Raw genomic sequence first — 12,674 nt, forward strand, 5'->3', positions numbered from 1 at the left:
TTTACGGAGGCAATAATTGAGCATGGACTTCCAATCGCACTGGCTGATCACATGGGACAGTTATTTCGGAAAATGTTTCCCGACTCGAAAATCGCCAAAAAATATGGATGTGGTCGAACTAAAACATCAAACATTATTCAGTGTCTTGGAACAGAATCCTCAAAAAGTATCGCCGATGTCATGAAGAAACTATTGAAGTTAGCTTACAGAATAAACATGTCAATCAACCCATATGATTTTTGCTGTAATATTTTTGTTTTGAAAAGTCACTGTGACTGATAGAAAAGTGATGGTTTTAGCAACATTTTAACCTGTCTGAATGCTAATAATCATTTTGTCCTCGACCTACCGGGGCCTGCGGCCCCTGGACCCTGGCTACTAGGTTTTTCTGATTTCAAAAGTTGGCAGGTATGGATTCATACCCCTGTCACACTCTTACCTCTGCGCACTTCATAGTCCATGCCAAGTAAGTTTTTTGTTTGTTTATTAATGCCACAGTTAGTGTTTTTGTTTAATTGTTCACAGTTTCTGCCTTTGTGCAAGTTTTGTTTTCAATAGCCTAGTTTTGTACCTCCGCCATTGTGCGCGCTTTTCGTTTGTTCCTTTTGGATATATAGTGTTAAAATAAATCATGTATTCACCTTCACGCCATGTCTGGTCCAAATCACTTGCACCTCGGGAGAACAAACCACGCCACAGTCTCAGTCGTGACACAGTCATCAACAATTATATCATCAGAGAATTGGACATTGAAATAGTGTAGGTCTGACTTGGTAGGATATGTACAGCGAGCAGTGAACATAGTGAGATCAGCAAGCATAAGAACAAGTATATACATTTGATTATTTACATTTGATTATTTACAATCCCGGGGAGGTGGGATGTGGTAGGGGGAGGGGGTTAGTCCAGGGTTGTAGTTGCCTGGAGGTGTTCTTTTAGTGCGGTTTTACCTAATGTTTGAAGAGAATAGCATTGGGTTAGTTGTGGAGTCGTATGATGAAATCGCCATGTAAAATTGCTAATGCTCACCAGTCGCGTATACAAACCCCAAAACCGGTGAAGTTGGCACGTTGTGTAAATGGTAAATAAAAACAGAATACAATGATTTGCTAATCCTTTTCAACTTATATTCAATTGAATAGACTGCAAAGACAAGATATTTAACATTGAAACTGGTCAACTTTGTTATTTTTTTGTAAATATTAGCTCATTTGGAATTTGATGCCTGCAACATGTTTCAAAAAAGCTGGCACAAGTGGCGAAAAAAGACCGAGAAAGTTGAGGAATGCTCATCAAAACACTTATTTGGAACATCCCACAGGTGAACAGGGAAATTGGGAACAGGTGGGTGCCATGATTGGGTATAAAAGTAGATTCCGTGAAATGCTCAGTCATTCACAAACAAGGATGGGGCGAGGGTCACCACTTTGTGAACAAATGCGTGAGCAAATTGTCTAACAGTTTAAGAACAACATTTCTCAACGAGCTATTGCAAAGAATTTCACCCTCTACCTCTGAATATCATCAAAAGGTTCAGAGAATCTGGAGACATCACTGCACGTAAGCGATGATATTACGTACCTTCGATCCCTCAGGCGTTACTGCATCGAAAAGCGACATCAGTGTGTAAAGGATATCACCACATGGGCTCAAGAACACTTCAGAAAACCACTGTCAGTAACTACAGTTCGTCGCTACATCTGTAAGTGCAAGTAAAAACTTTACTATGCAAAAAGAAAGCCATTTATCAACAACACCCAGAAACGCCGCCGGCGTTGGCTGTGGCCTGAGCTCTTCTAAGATGGACTGATGCAAAGTGGAAACGTGTTCTGTGGTCTGACGAGTCCACATTTCAAATTGTATTTGGAAACTTTGGACCTTGTGAGGAAAAGAACCATCCGGATTCTTAGAGGTGCAAAGTTCAAAAGCCAGCATGTGTGATGGTATGGGGGTGTATTAGTGCCCAAGGCATGGGTAACTTACACATCTGTGAAGGCACCATTAATGCTGAAAGGTACATACAGGTTTTGGAGCAACATATGTTGCCATCCAAGCAACGTCAACATGGACGCCCCTGCTTATTTCTGCAAGACAATGCCAAGGCACGTGTTACAACAGCGTGGCTTCATAGTAAAAGAGTGCGGGTACTAGACTGGCCTGCCTGTAGTCCAGACCTGTCTCCCATTGAAAATGTGTGGCACATTATGAAGCCTAAAATAGCACAACGGAGACCCCCGGACTGTTGAACAACTTAAGCTGTACATCAAGCAAGAATGGGAAAGAATTCCACCTGAAAAGCTTCAAAAATTGGTCTCCTCAGTTCCCAAACGTTTACTGAGTGTTGTTAAAAGGAAAGGCCATGTAACACAGTGGTGAAAATGCCCCTCTGCCAACTTTTTTGCAATGTGTTGAAGCCATTAAATTCTAAGTTAATGATTATTTGCAAAAAATTAATTAAGTTTCTCAGTTGGAATATTCAATATCTTGTCTTTGCAGTCTATTCAATAGAATATAAGTTGAAAAGGATTTGCAAATCATTGTATTCTGTTTTTATTTACCATTCATGTGCCAACTTCACTGGTTTTGGATAAGAATACAGAATTGTGTGTGCAAAACAAGAGAAGAAAGAGTGGACAGCACCTAATAATGCGTGGAGGACATGTCAAGGCTAATATAAGGCGTCGGCTGGACCCCATTGGTATCTTTTAGATTTAGATTAAATTCACTTTCACCATATTAGGCATCATTATAGCAGAGGCAAAGCCTGGCAAGGTGCTTGTGATAATGAGGAGAGGACGTGTAGGTCAACTTGACAAAGGGGGCTCTATCATGGTGTATTTGCTAGGCAGAGGGCCAATTAAACACAATTGAACTTGTGCATCTCGCCATTATATTTGTGAAGGTTTTTGCCCTGCCAGGGTTTTTAAAACCATGTTTCAACTGCAGCGTAGTATTTGAGGGAAAGAGGGGAAACCCTCAAGTCGGTTCATGACAGACACGCTAATTTACTTTTTTATTACCGAATCTTTTTCCTCCGGTAATGAAGTTGGGACTGTTATGTTTCTCTCATTACCTTTTCATTAAAGATATGACTAGGAAATTGCTCGGTTGCCATGGCGACGGCTGCGCCGGCGGAGCTGCATTGTTTACTCTTCTCGCTGTGACCCCTTCTTCTTCTTTTTTTCTTCCCCTTATTTACTCCTTTTGCAGGCGTCAACATCCCATTTGTCAATGCTGAGAGCTTCCATTAAAGCTTGCTAATTTATCCTAAAATGAACACCGGTGGGTAGTAAAAAAAAAAAAAAAATCACCAGCTTAAAGCTTGGAGGAGATTAAAGGAAATGCTATGCAGCCATTTTCTCTAAATGACAACCTGCTTTAATGTTTACTGTTAAGCTTCTACTTGTTTTTTTTTATTGTTGTTGTTTTTTGGATGAGGGCAAATAATTCCCACATTGCTTTTTGACATGAGAGAAGAACTAAACCAGGATGGCTCAGGTGAGCTACATTTAAAAAAAAAAAAAAAAAAGAGTAAGCCGACCTTCTCCTACTCGTACATGAGTGGCGTTTTCCGAGCCATTAGCTCCGCCGCCGCTTCCTGTACTTTTCTTGTCAGCTGCAGCACTGTCATTAGTTCGAGCAGGACGCCGCTCGCTCATCGATTTTGCTCCGCTGGGTGTTAGTTAACCCTCTGCCACCATTTTTAATTGCTTCCCTCCGCCGGCGTTGCCACGCAGGCCTGCGTTTTGAGGCGGGTAAGTTATTTTTCCTGCGGTCCAACATTTCATATTTAATGCTCGAACTAGAGATGTCCAATAATGGCTTTTTTGTCGATATCCGATATTCCGATATTGTCCAACTGTTCAAACATCGTGCCAGTGACCAAATACGGAGACCTCTCGAAGCCAGACAACTACCGAGGCATCAGCTTGACTTGTGTCACTGCGAAAGTCTACAACCGCATGATTCTAAACAGGGTCCGGCATGCAATCGACCCTCACCTTAGAGTAAATCAGAACGGCTTTCGAGAAGGACGAACAACTACAGCCCAGATCTTGGCACTTAGGAGATTGATTGAGGAGGTGAGGAAGGACAACCTGACTGCAGTCCTATGCTTCATAGACTTCAAAAAGGCATTTGACTCGATACGCCGAGGCACGATGGTGAAGATCCTGAAGGCATACAGTATTCCTCCGAACCTACTCCGAGCAATAGAGTCCATGTACGCAGGAACAAGGGAGGAGTTTGACATCCTGGCTGGAGTTATACAAGGGGATACACTAGCCCCCTTCCTCTTCATCATAGTCCTTGATCATGCGCTCAGGAAGGCAATAAATGGGCGAGAGCAGGAACTTGGCTTCACGCTGACACCAAGGAAGTCGAGTCGACAACCGGCAGTGGTCCTGACGGACCTTGACTATGCGGATGACATCAGTCTGCTCTCCAACATTGTGTAACAAGCACAAGAACCACTACAGAAAGATAGGAGTATCCAACAACGATTTCAAATTAGAAATGGTCTCAGCTGACGAGGTGATTAAAAAATTGAGCGCGCTCCACCCAAACAAGGCCACCGGCCTTGACAATATCCCCTCCAGATTCCTCAGCGACTCTGCCACCACCATTGCCCCGATCATCACGCACATAATAAACCTCTCAATTACTCAAGGCCAAGTATCAAAAGATTTCAAAATAGCAAGAGTAACTCCCCTCGTTAAAAAAGGAAGCAAATTAGAACCTGGCGACTACCGACCTGTTTCTATTCTCAGTTCCATTTCGAAAGTAATGGAAAAAATAGTTTATGAACAGGTCGATAGTTACCTTGCCACTAATAAACTCATGTACAAATTCCAATCCGGCTTCAGAACTAACCACTCCACTGACACATGCCTTCTCTATCTGACCGACCACATCAAACATGAGGTGGACGCGGGCAAATACTGCGGTATGGTCATGCTGGACCTTCAGAAGGCCTTTGACACCGTTAACCACACTATACTGTTGGATAAGCTCAGAGCAATCGGATTTGATAAAACCTCATCGAGCTGGATGCAATCTTACTTGGAGGGGAGGGAACAGGTGGTTGAGTTGAACGGCACCGTGTGTCCCCCCCCCCCGTCTCAGTAAGCTGTGGAGTATCCCAAGGCAGTATATTGGGGCCTTTACTGTTCCTAATATACATAAACGACATGTCATCAGCATGCGACTGTGAATTGTTTTTGTTTGCAGATGACTCGGCCCTGCTGGTATCCGGCAAGGACAAGTCACAGGTGGAGAAAATCCTCAGTGCTGAACTCTGTAGAACTTGCACCTGGCTCGCTGACAACAAGCTATCCATACACTTAGGTAAAACGGAATTCATCCTGTTTGGGTCCCACATCAACCTTTAGAAAGTCAGTGACTTCACTATAAAAGTGGGTGACATTGTTATTGCCAGGAAGGATGAGGTCACCTACCTAGGTTCCATTCTAGAGGCTAATCTTTCCTGTGATAAAATGGCAACCAAGGTAATCAGAAAGGTCAACCAACGAACGAGATTTCACTATAGAATCTCCTCTCTGGTCAACAAAAGCACCATGAAGATTCTGGCGGGAACTCTCATTCAACCCTTTTTCGATTACACATGCACCTCCTGGCACCTCCAAAACCCTCAAATCTAGACTCCAAACATCCAAGAACAAGCTAGTCAGATTACTTCTAGACCTCCACCCCAGATCCCACCTCACTCCTACCCACTTCTCCAAAGTGGGCTGGCTCAGGGTGGAGGACAGAGTAAAACAACTTGCACTGAGCCTAGTCTATAAAATACGCTACACCTCCCTGATACCGAAGTACATGTCAAACTACTTCCTTAACGTAAATGACCGCCATAACCACAACACCAGGGGGAGCTCCACTAACCACGTTAAACCCAGATTCCGATCTAACAAAGGTCTTAACTCATTCTCTTTCTATGCCACATCAATGTGGAATGCACTCCCAACAGGTGTAAAAGAAAGGGCATCTCTATCCTCCTTCAAAACCGCACTAAAAGAACACCTCCAGGCAACTTCAACCCTAAACTAACACCCTCCCTTCCTCGTCATACCTCTTTGGATTGTAAATAATCAAATGTAAACAATCAAATGTAGTCACTTTTTCTTATAATTTAGTGGTCAATTGTACGGAATATGTACTTCACTGTGCAATCTACTAATAAAAGTTGCAATCAATCAATCAATCAACACAGGGTAGAGCTAGAGTGTGCCAAGGTTGGCCTTAGGCTAAATGCCAAGAAAACTGAGGTCATGACCTACAACGTTCCACCAGAACATCAACCTCTGATAACAGCAGGAGGCACTGTGCTGAAAGAAGTTGAGGACTTCAAATACCTGGGCGCATGGGTCAACTCAACTGAGCAAGATCTAAAAGTGAGGAAGGCACTTGCATGGAGGGCCCTGAATGGCATGACCAGTGTATGGAACTCCAACCTCCTCCGCCAAATCAAACTCAGCTTCTTCTATGCGACAGTTGAGTCCGTTCTCCTCTATGGCAGCGAATGCTGGACCCTGAAGCCAATCCTGGAGAAGTCTCTGGACGGACGCTACACCAAGATGCTGCGTGCAGTGCTTAACATCAATAAGAGTGTGCACGTAACCAACAGAATCCTCTACAAGGGAATACCAAGAGTGAGCGAGAAGATTGCTGTAAGGAGAATGAGACTAGCAGGACACTGCCAAAGTCATCAGGAGCTGCCAGCCAGCAAATTGGTGCTGTGGGAACCAACACATGGGCATCGGCCAAGAGGACGTCCCACACTAACATACGTGGACATACTCAAGAAGGATGCAGGAGCTCAGAGTACCAAGGAACTGGCCAAATGTATGGAGAATCGGGATGACTGGAAGCAACGATGGAAGGCTCGTCTGAGGACGACCTAGAGAGAGAGAGATATTGTCCAATATCTTTGCAGAAATACGGCAGAACTACTTGAACGATTTCAATGAAACTTTGCCGAACAAAAGAGCCACTACATTTTTAGTCTTGGTGGAGCTTTGTTTTTAAATTTTTTTAGTACCATTTAATTTGTTGCTGACCGAGTGACTTATGCAGACAATATAATTATCATGGGCGATTACCTTCAAAGACATGCACCTGGGGATAGGCTGATTGGTAACACTAAATGGGCACTAGAGTGTGAATGCTTGTCTGTCTATCTGTGTTGGCGCAATGAGGTGGCGACTTGTCCAGGGTGTACACTGCCTTCTGCCCGAGTGCAGCTGGGATAGGCTCCAGCCCCCCACCCCACGACAAGCAGTAGAAAATGGATGCATGGATGAACTGCTCTTATCACAAAACACTTTTCAGTTGAGGTACCCCAATATTTTTGGACATTGTACATTTTCAAAAGATTATTTTCGATACTTTTGTAGAAGCCGGTTTGTAGTTTCATTTGCAATCAGAGAATGCCTCCACAAACCAACCTTTTGCAGACAGACTTAAAAAACGGGTTATAAAAGTGACTGTGGACCAAATTTTATGCAAAATTTATTCCAAATTATATGCAATATATATTATGTGGACCACAAGGAAGTGTTTTAAACATAGATTAAATAAATCATGGGGTTCCTTTAAGTTTTTGTGATGCTTTATCTCAAAACAGTCTTAAGTTGGGACACTATTAAGTTGAGGTACCACTGTGTTGATTATCTCTTTTGGAGTTCTGTTACGCTTTGTAGGGGTTTTACTCCCTTTGGCTCCCATTACACCCAAGCCTTGGCTTTGTAGAATTACGGCAGAACTACTTGAACGATTTCAATTAAACTTTGCCGAACAAAAAAGCCATTACATTTTTAGTTTTGGTGGAGCTTTATTTTTAACTTTTTTTTAGTACCATTTAATTTGTTGCTGATCGAGTGACTTATGCGGACAATATAATTATCATGGGCGATTACCTTCAAAGACATGCACCTGGGGATAGGCTGATTGGTAACACTAAATTGGCCCTAGTGTGTGAATGTGAGTGTGAATGCTGTCTGTCTATCTGTGTTGGCCCTGCGATAAGGTGGCGACTTGTCCAGGGTGTACGCCGCCTTCCGCCCGAATGCAGCTGAGATAGGCTCCAACACCCCCCGCAATCCCAAAAGGGACAAGCGGTTGAAAATGGATGGATGGAGTACCATTTAATTTGTTGCTGACCGAGTGACTTATGCGGACAATATAATTATCATGGGCGATTACCTTCAAAGACATGCACCTGGGGATAGGCTGATTGGTAACACTAAATGGGCACTAGTGTGCGAATGCTTGTCTATCTATCTGTGTTGGCGCAATGAGGTGTCAAACTCAAGGCCCGGGTGCCAGTTCTGGCCCGCCACATCATTGTATGAGGCCCACGAAAGCCTGGGAAAAATGTGTGTTAATAAAATAGTTTTTTATTATTTATTTTATTATTTCGATTTTGACAGGGAAAAATGCTAATCTTTTAAATGTTATTATCTAATCATGCCAAATATTATATTATTATTTAGTGTATTAAAAAATATGTTAGTAATGATAAAAAATAAACAGTTAGATATTTGCTTGTCACTTTTAAGGTACCACTGTGTTGATTATCTCTTTTGGAGTTCTGTTACGCTTTGTAGGGGTTTGACTCCCTTTGGCTCCCATTACACCCAAGCCTTGGCTTTGTAGAATTACGGTAAAACTACTTGAACGATTTCAATGAAACTTTGCCGAACATAAGAGCCACTACATTTTTAGTTTTGGTGAAGCTTGGTTTTTAACTTTTTTTTTAGTACCATTTAATTTGTTGCTGACCGAGTGACTTTTGCGGACAATATAATTATCATGGGCAATTACCTTCAAAGACATGCACATGGGGATAGGCTGACTGGTAACACTAAATGGGCACTAGTGTGTGAATGCTTGTTTATGTACTGTATCTGTGTTGGCGCAATGAGGTGTCAAAATCAAGGCCCGGGGGCCAGTTCTGGCCTGACACATCATTGTATGAGGCCCGCGAAAGCCTGGGGAAAATGTGTGTTAATAAAATACTTCCTTTTTTTTACTAAATGCAAATAATTATTTCGATTTTGACAGGGGAAAATGCTAATCTTTTAAATGTTATTATCTAATCATGCCAAATATTACATTATTGTTTAGAGTATTAAAAAATATGTTAGTAAAGATAAAAAAATACACAGATGGATATTTGCTTGTCACTTTTAAGTATGATTCATCCATTAATTTGAACATGAAAAAATCTAATAAGTGCATAGGCAATAGGGATTACTGATACACATTTATATCAATGCTGTCAAATGATGTTTAAAAAAAAAAATCAGATACGTTTGAATTTTGATTAATCAGGTTAATGCCCGCATGCAAAATTGTAATGAATTTTTCAAAAAGTGGCCCTCTGAAGGCAGCCAATACTGCAACGTGGCCCTCAATGAAAACGAGTTTGACATCCCTGTTCTAGAGCATGTTTTTCTTACATTTCATATTCAATACAAGAGCGATGGTTCCGTTTGTGATTTAAACAGCCTAGGGACTTATAACTGACCCGAATGATTTAGTTGAGGTTTTTCACTGGCCTATAAGGGAATTTATGAGGGAGCTCTGTGAACTCTGCCTAGCTCCATGTGGACCCTCTGAAAATCAATGTTAGGAGTGAAAAGTGTACCTTTGTTTTTGGAGTGGATATTTTTTCCACTGATGAATATGATCTATGATCATCTACAAAACACTGACTGTCTTTACAGGAGCTCAGGTGCGATTTGTGGGGCTCAATAAAACAGTTCCAATATCCCCATCTACTTGTTTGCTACTTGCTGCTCGACAGAATCATTAAACGAGATCGGTAGCATGAGGAATTGTTTTTTTTAATGTAATCGTGGAATTTGCATGATACCACCGACGTGCAGTGACATAAATGCTGCTAAATGCAGCTTTTTTTTATGCCACTCTGAAAGGATCGGCGAGTGTGCAAGTGTACCAGTACCTCCATGGAAATGCCCCCCTCTACCTCAAAGAACTACTCACCCCCAAATCCTCCACACGACACCCCCGCTACGGACAGGCTAACCTCCGAGGACAAAGCTACGAACAATGGGAGCTCTGCCGCTTCCAGTCTGTGGAACGCTCTCCCTGACCTCCTGAGGGCACCACAGACTGTAGATGCTTTTAAAAAAGGCTTAAAAACCCTTCTTTTTAAAAAAAGCCTTTTTTTTTTTTTTTTTTTAGATATATGCATACTAGTTCTAGCTATTAGGCTGTTCTAGTTTTATTTTTATTTATTTTTTATTATCTTTTTATTATTTTTATTTTTATTTTTTTAATACACTGTAGCACTTTGAGGTTGTTTGCTCAATGTAAAGTACTTTTTACAAATACAATCTATTATTATTATTATTGTACCTAATGTTGTGACCGGGTGAATCCGTAAAATGTTTGTGAAGTGTATTTTTCGACAGTGTCCGGAAAAAAATAGCGTTGGAGACTTCAACTTGCAAGCTTAATTAGTTCTGTGACGGAGCTCTGAACTCAAAACATTTGTATCTCAAATCATCGTCTCCCATTTAAAATGAACTGAAAAGGCGCAATTTTTTATATGTTGCATGGCTTATTTTAAAAAGAAAAACAAACTTTTAGTTGAGAAATATTATATAAAAACAAGAAAATAGTATGTAGTACTAACAACTACAGTAGTTTTATTAAGTAATATAATACAGCATTTACCTTAAAAAGTAGACTTCTATTGTATATCCTGCGAGCTGCTTCCCCCCCATTCACATAGATAAATGTCCGTCTTTTAGATATTATTTTAACATCCTCGGCTGACGTTATCGACTTGTTTCGCTTCAGTATGGTGCAGAAGAGCAGTGCTACGCTCGAATAGCTTCAACAAATTGGTCATGTTTTTGATGATTTAATTCTTTAATTCAATGAGCATCATTTGCTTCATCTTCGCAGCACTGTCAACTCACGGCGGGGATGCTTGTAACTCAGCTTTTTGCCTGCAGCTTAAAGCATAACAATTAGCCATAATGACTTTTTTTTTCAACAAATTCTCAGAATTTGTTGCTGACCAAGTGACTTATGCAGATAATATAATTATCATGGGCGATTGCCTTCAAAGACATGCACCTGGGGATAGGCTGAGTGGTAACGCTAAATGGGCATTTGTGTGTGAATTCTTGTCTGTTTATCTGTGTTGGCGCAATGAGGTGGCGACTTGTCCAGGGACAAGCGGTAGAAAATGGATGCAGGGATTAGCTGCTCTTACTTCAAAACACTTTTTAGTTGAGGTACCCCAATATTTTTGAACATTGTACATTTTCAAAAGATAATTTACGATACTTTTGTAGAAGCTGGTTTGTAGTTCCATTTGCAATCAGAGAATGCCTCCACAAACCAACTTTTTGCAGACAGACTTAAAAAAACGGGTTATAAAAGTGACTGTGGAGCAAAGTTTATGCAAAATTTACACCAAAGCATTTACAATATATATTATGTAGACCACAAGGAAGTGTTTTTAATATAGATTAAATAAATCTTGTATTCAATATGTATTTTTTAAATGGATTTTATTAGTAGATTCTTAAAAAACTAAAACATAAAAAAAATATGGTAAATTGCAATAATTTCACCTCAAAATGTAGTGTATATTACTGTAAATGGAAAAACAGTACCGTTGTTTTTATGGTCAAAAAAAAAAAAAAGGCAGCTCAGTTGCCAGAATTTTACTGTAAACTTTACATTAGTTTTTTTTACTGTAAATTTAAAAACCTGCAATTTTACAGTCATATTTTGGCCCTAAACTGACTGTTTGTTGTTGTTTATATTTATTGCTGTAATTTAATGGTGTAATGTAATGGTGTAATTGCTGATTGATTGCAGCCGCTGGCTGGAGCAGGAGTGGCGCGCGCAGGAGGTGCGCTCAGCGCAGTGCACAGATGAATGCGCACTGGAATGCGCCCGGGCCGTTCTGTCCTACTAATTTCAGCGATCCTTGAACTCACCGTAGTTCGTTTACATGTACAACTTTCTCCGACGCTGCCACAGAAAGACGTGTTTTATGGCACTCCTTCTATGTCTCATTTTGTCCACCAAACGTTTTATACTGTGCGTGAATGCACAAAAGGTGAGCTTTGTTGATGTTATTGACAGGGTTGGCAAGTATGTCTCTACCTGGCAAGTTCGGCTACCTTGCTTCTGCAGCCCTCATCAGAGGTGTCACGTGATGTTGGCGTGACGTCATCTGTGATGTGTTGTGTGGATTTTTCCTGCAGAAGCAAGGTAGCTGAAACTTGTCAATACATTTAGTAAGAAAAGTCACAGTACTTTTTTGATACATAATATTTCCAGGCTTTCGAGGACCAAGTAAATTGAAGTGGCGGGCCACATCCGGCCCCCGGGCCTTGAGTTTGACACTTGTGCTGCGGTGGAAATTCTTCTGGATCTTGGCTTTTCAGTGCAGAGCTCCAACTAGTCCAGATGTGTCTGAAAATGGTGCGACTGGCCTTCGGGCTTTCTCCATTTCAGATTATAATGCATCACTTTTGTGTGCGAGCGAGAGGACTGAAAGGCTACAATGGGGAGAATTGTGCCCGGGATCCACTGTGAATACATTGAAGGATAATTGCGGGCGAGTGTCTGGACTACTGCTCTTACAAAAGAAAAGGCGAGCG

This window comes from Nerophis lumbriciformis, linkage group LG39 (assembly GCF_033978685.3).
Source record: "Nerophis lumbriciformis linkage group LG39, RoL_Nlum_v2.1, whole genome shotgun sequence".
In the NCBI taxonomy this organism is placed as follows: Eukaryota; Metazoa; Chordata; class Actinopteri; order Syngnathiformes; family Syngnathidae; genus Nerophis; species Nerophis lumbriciformis.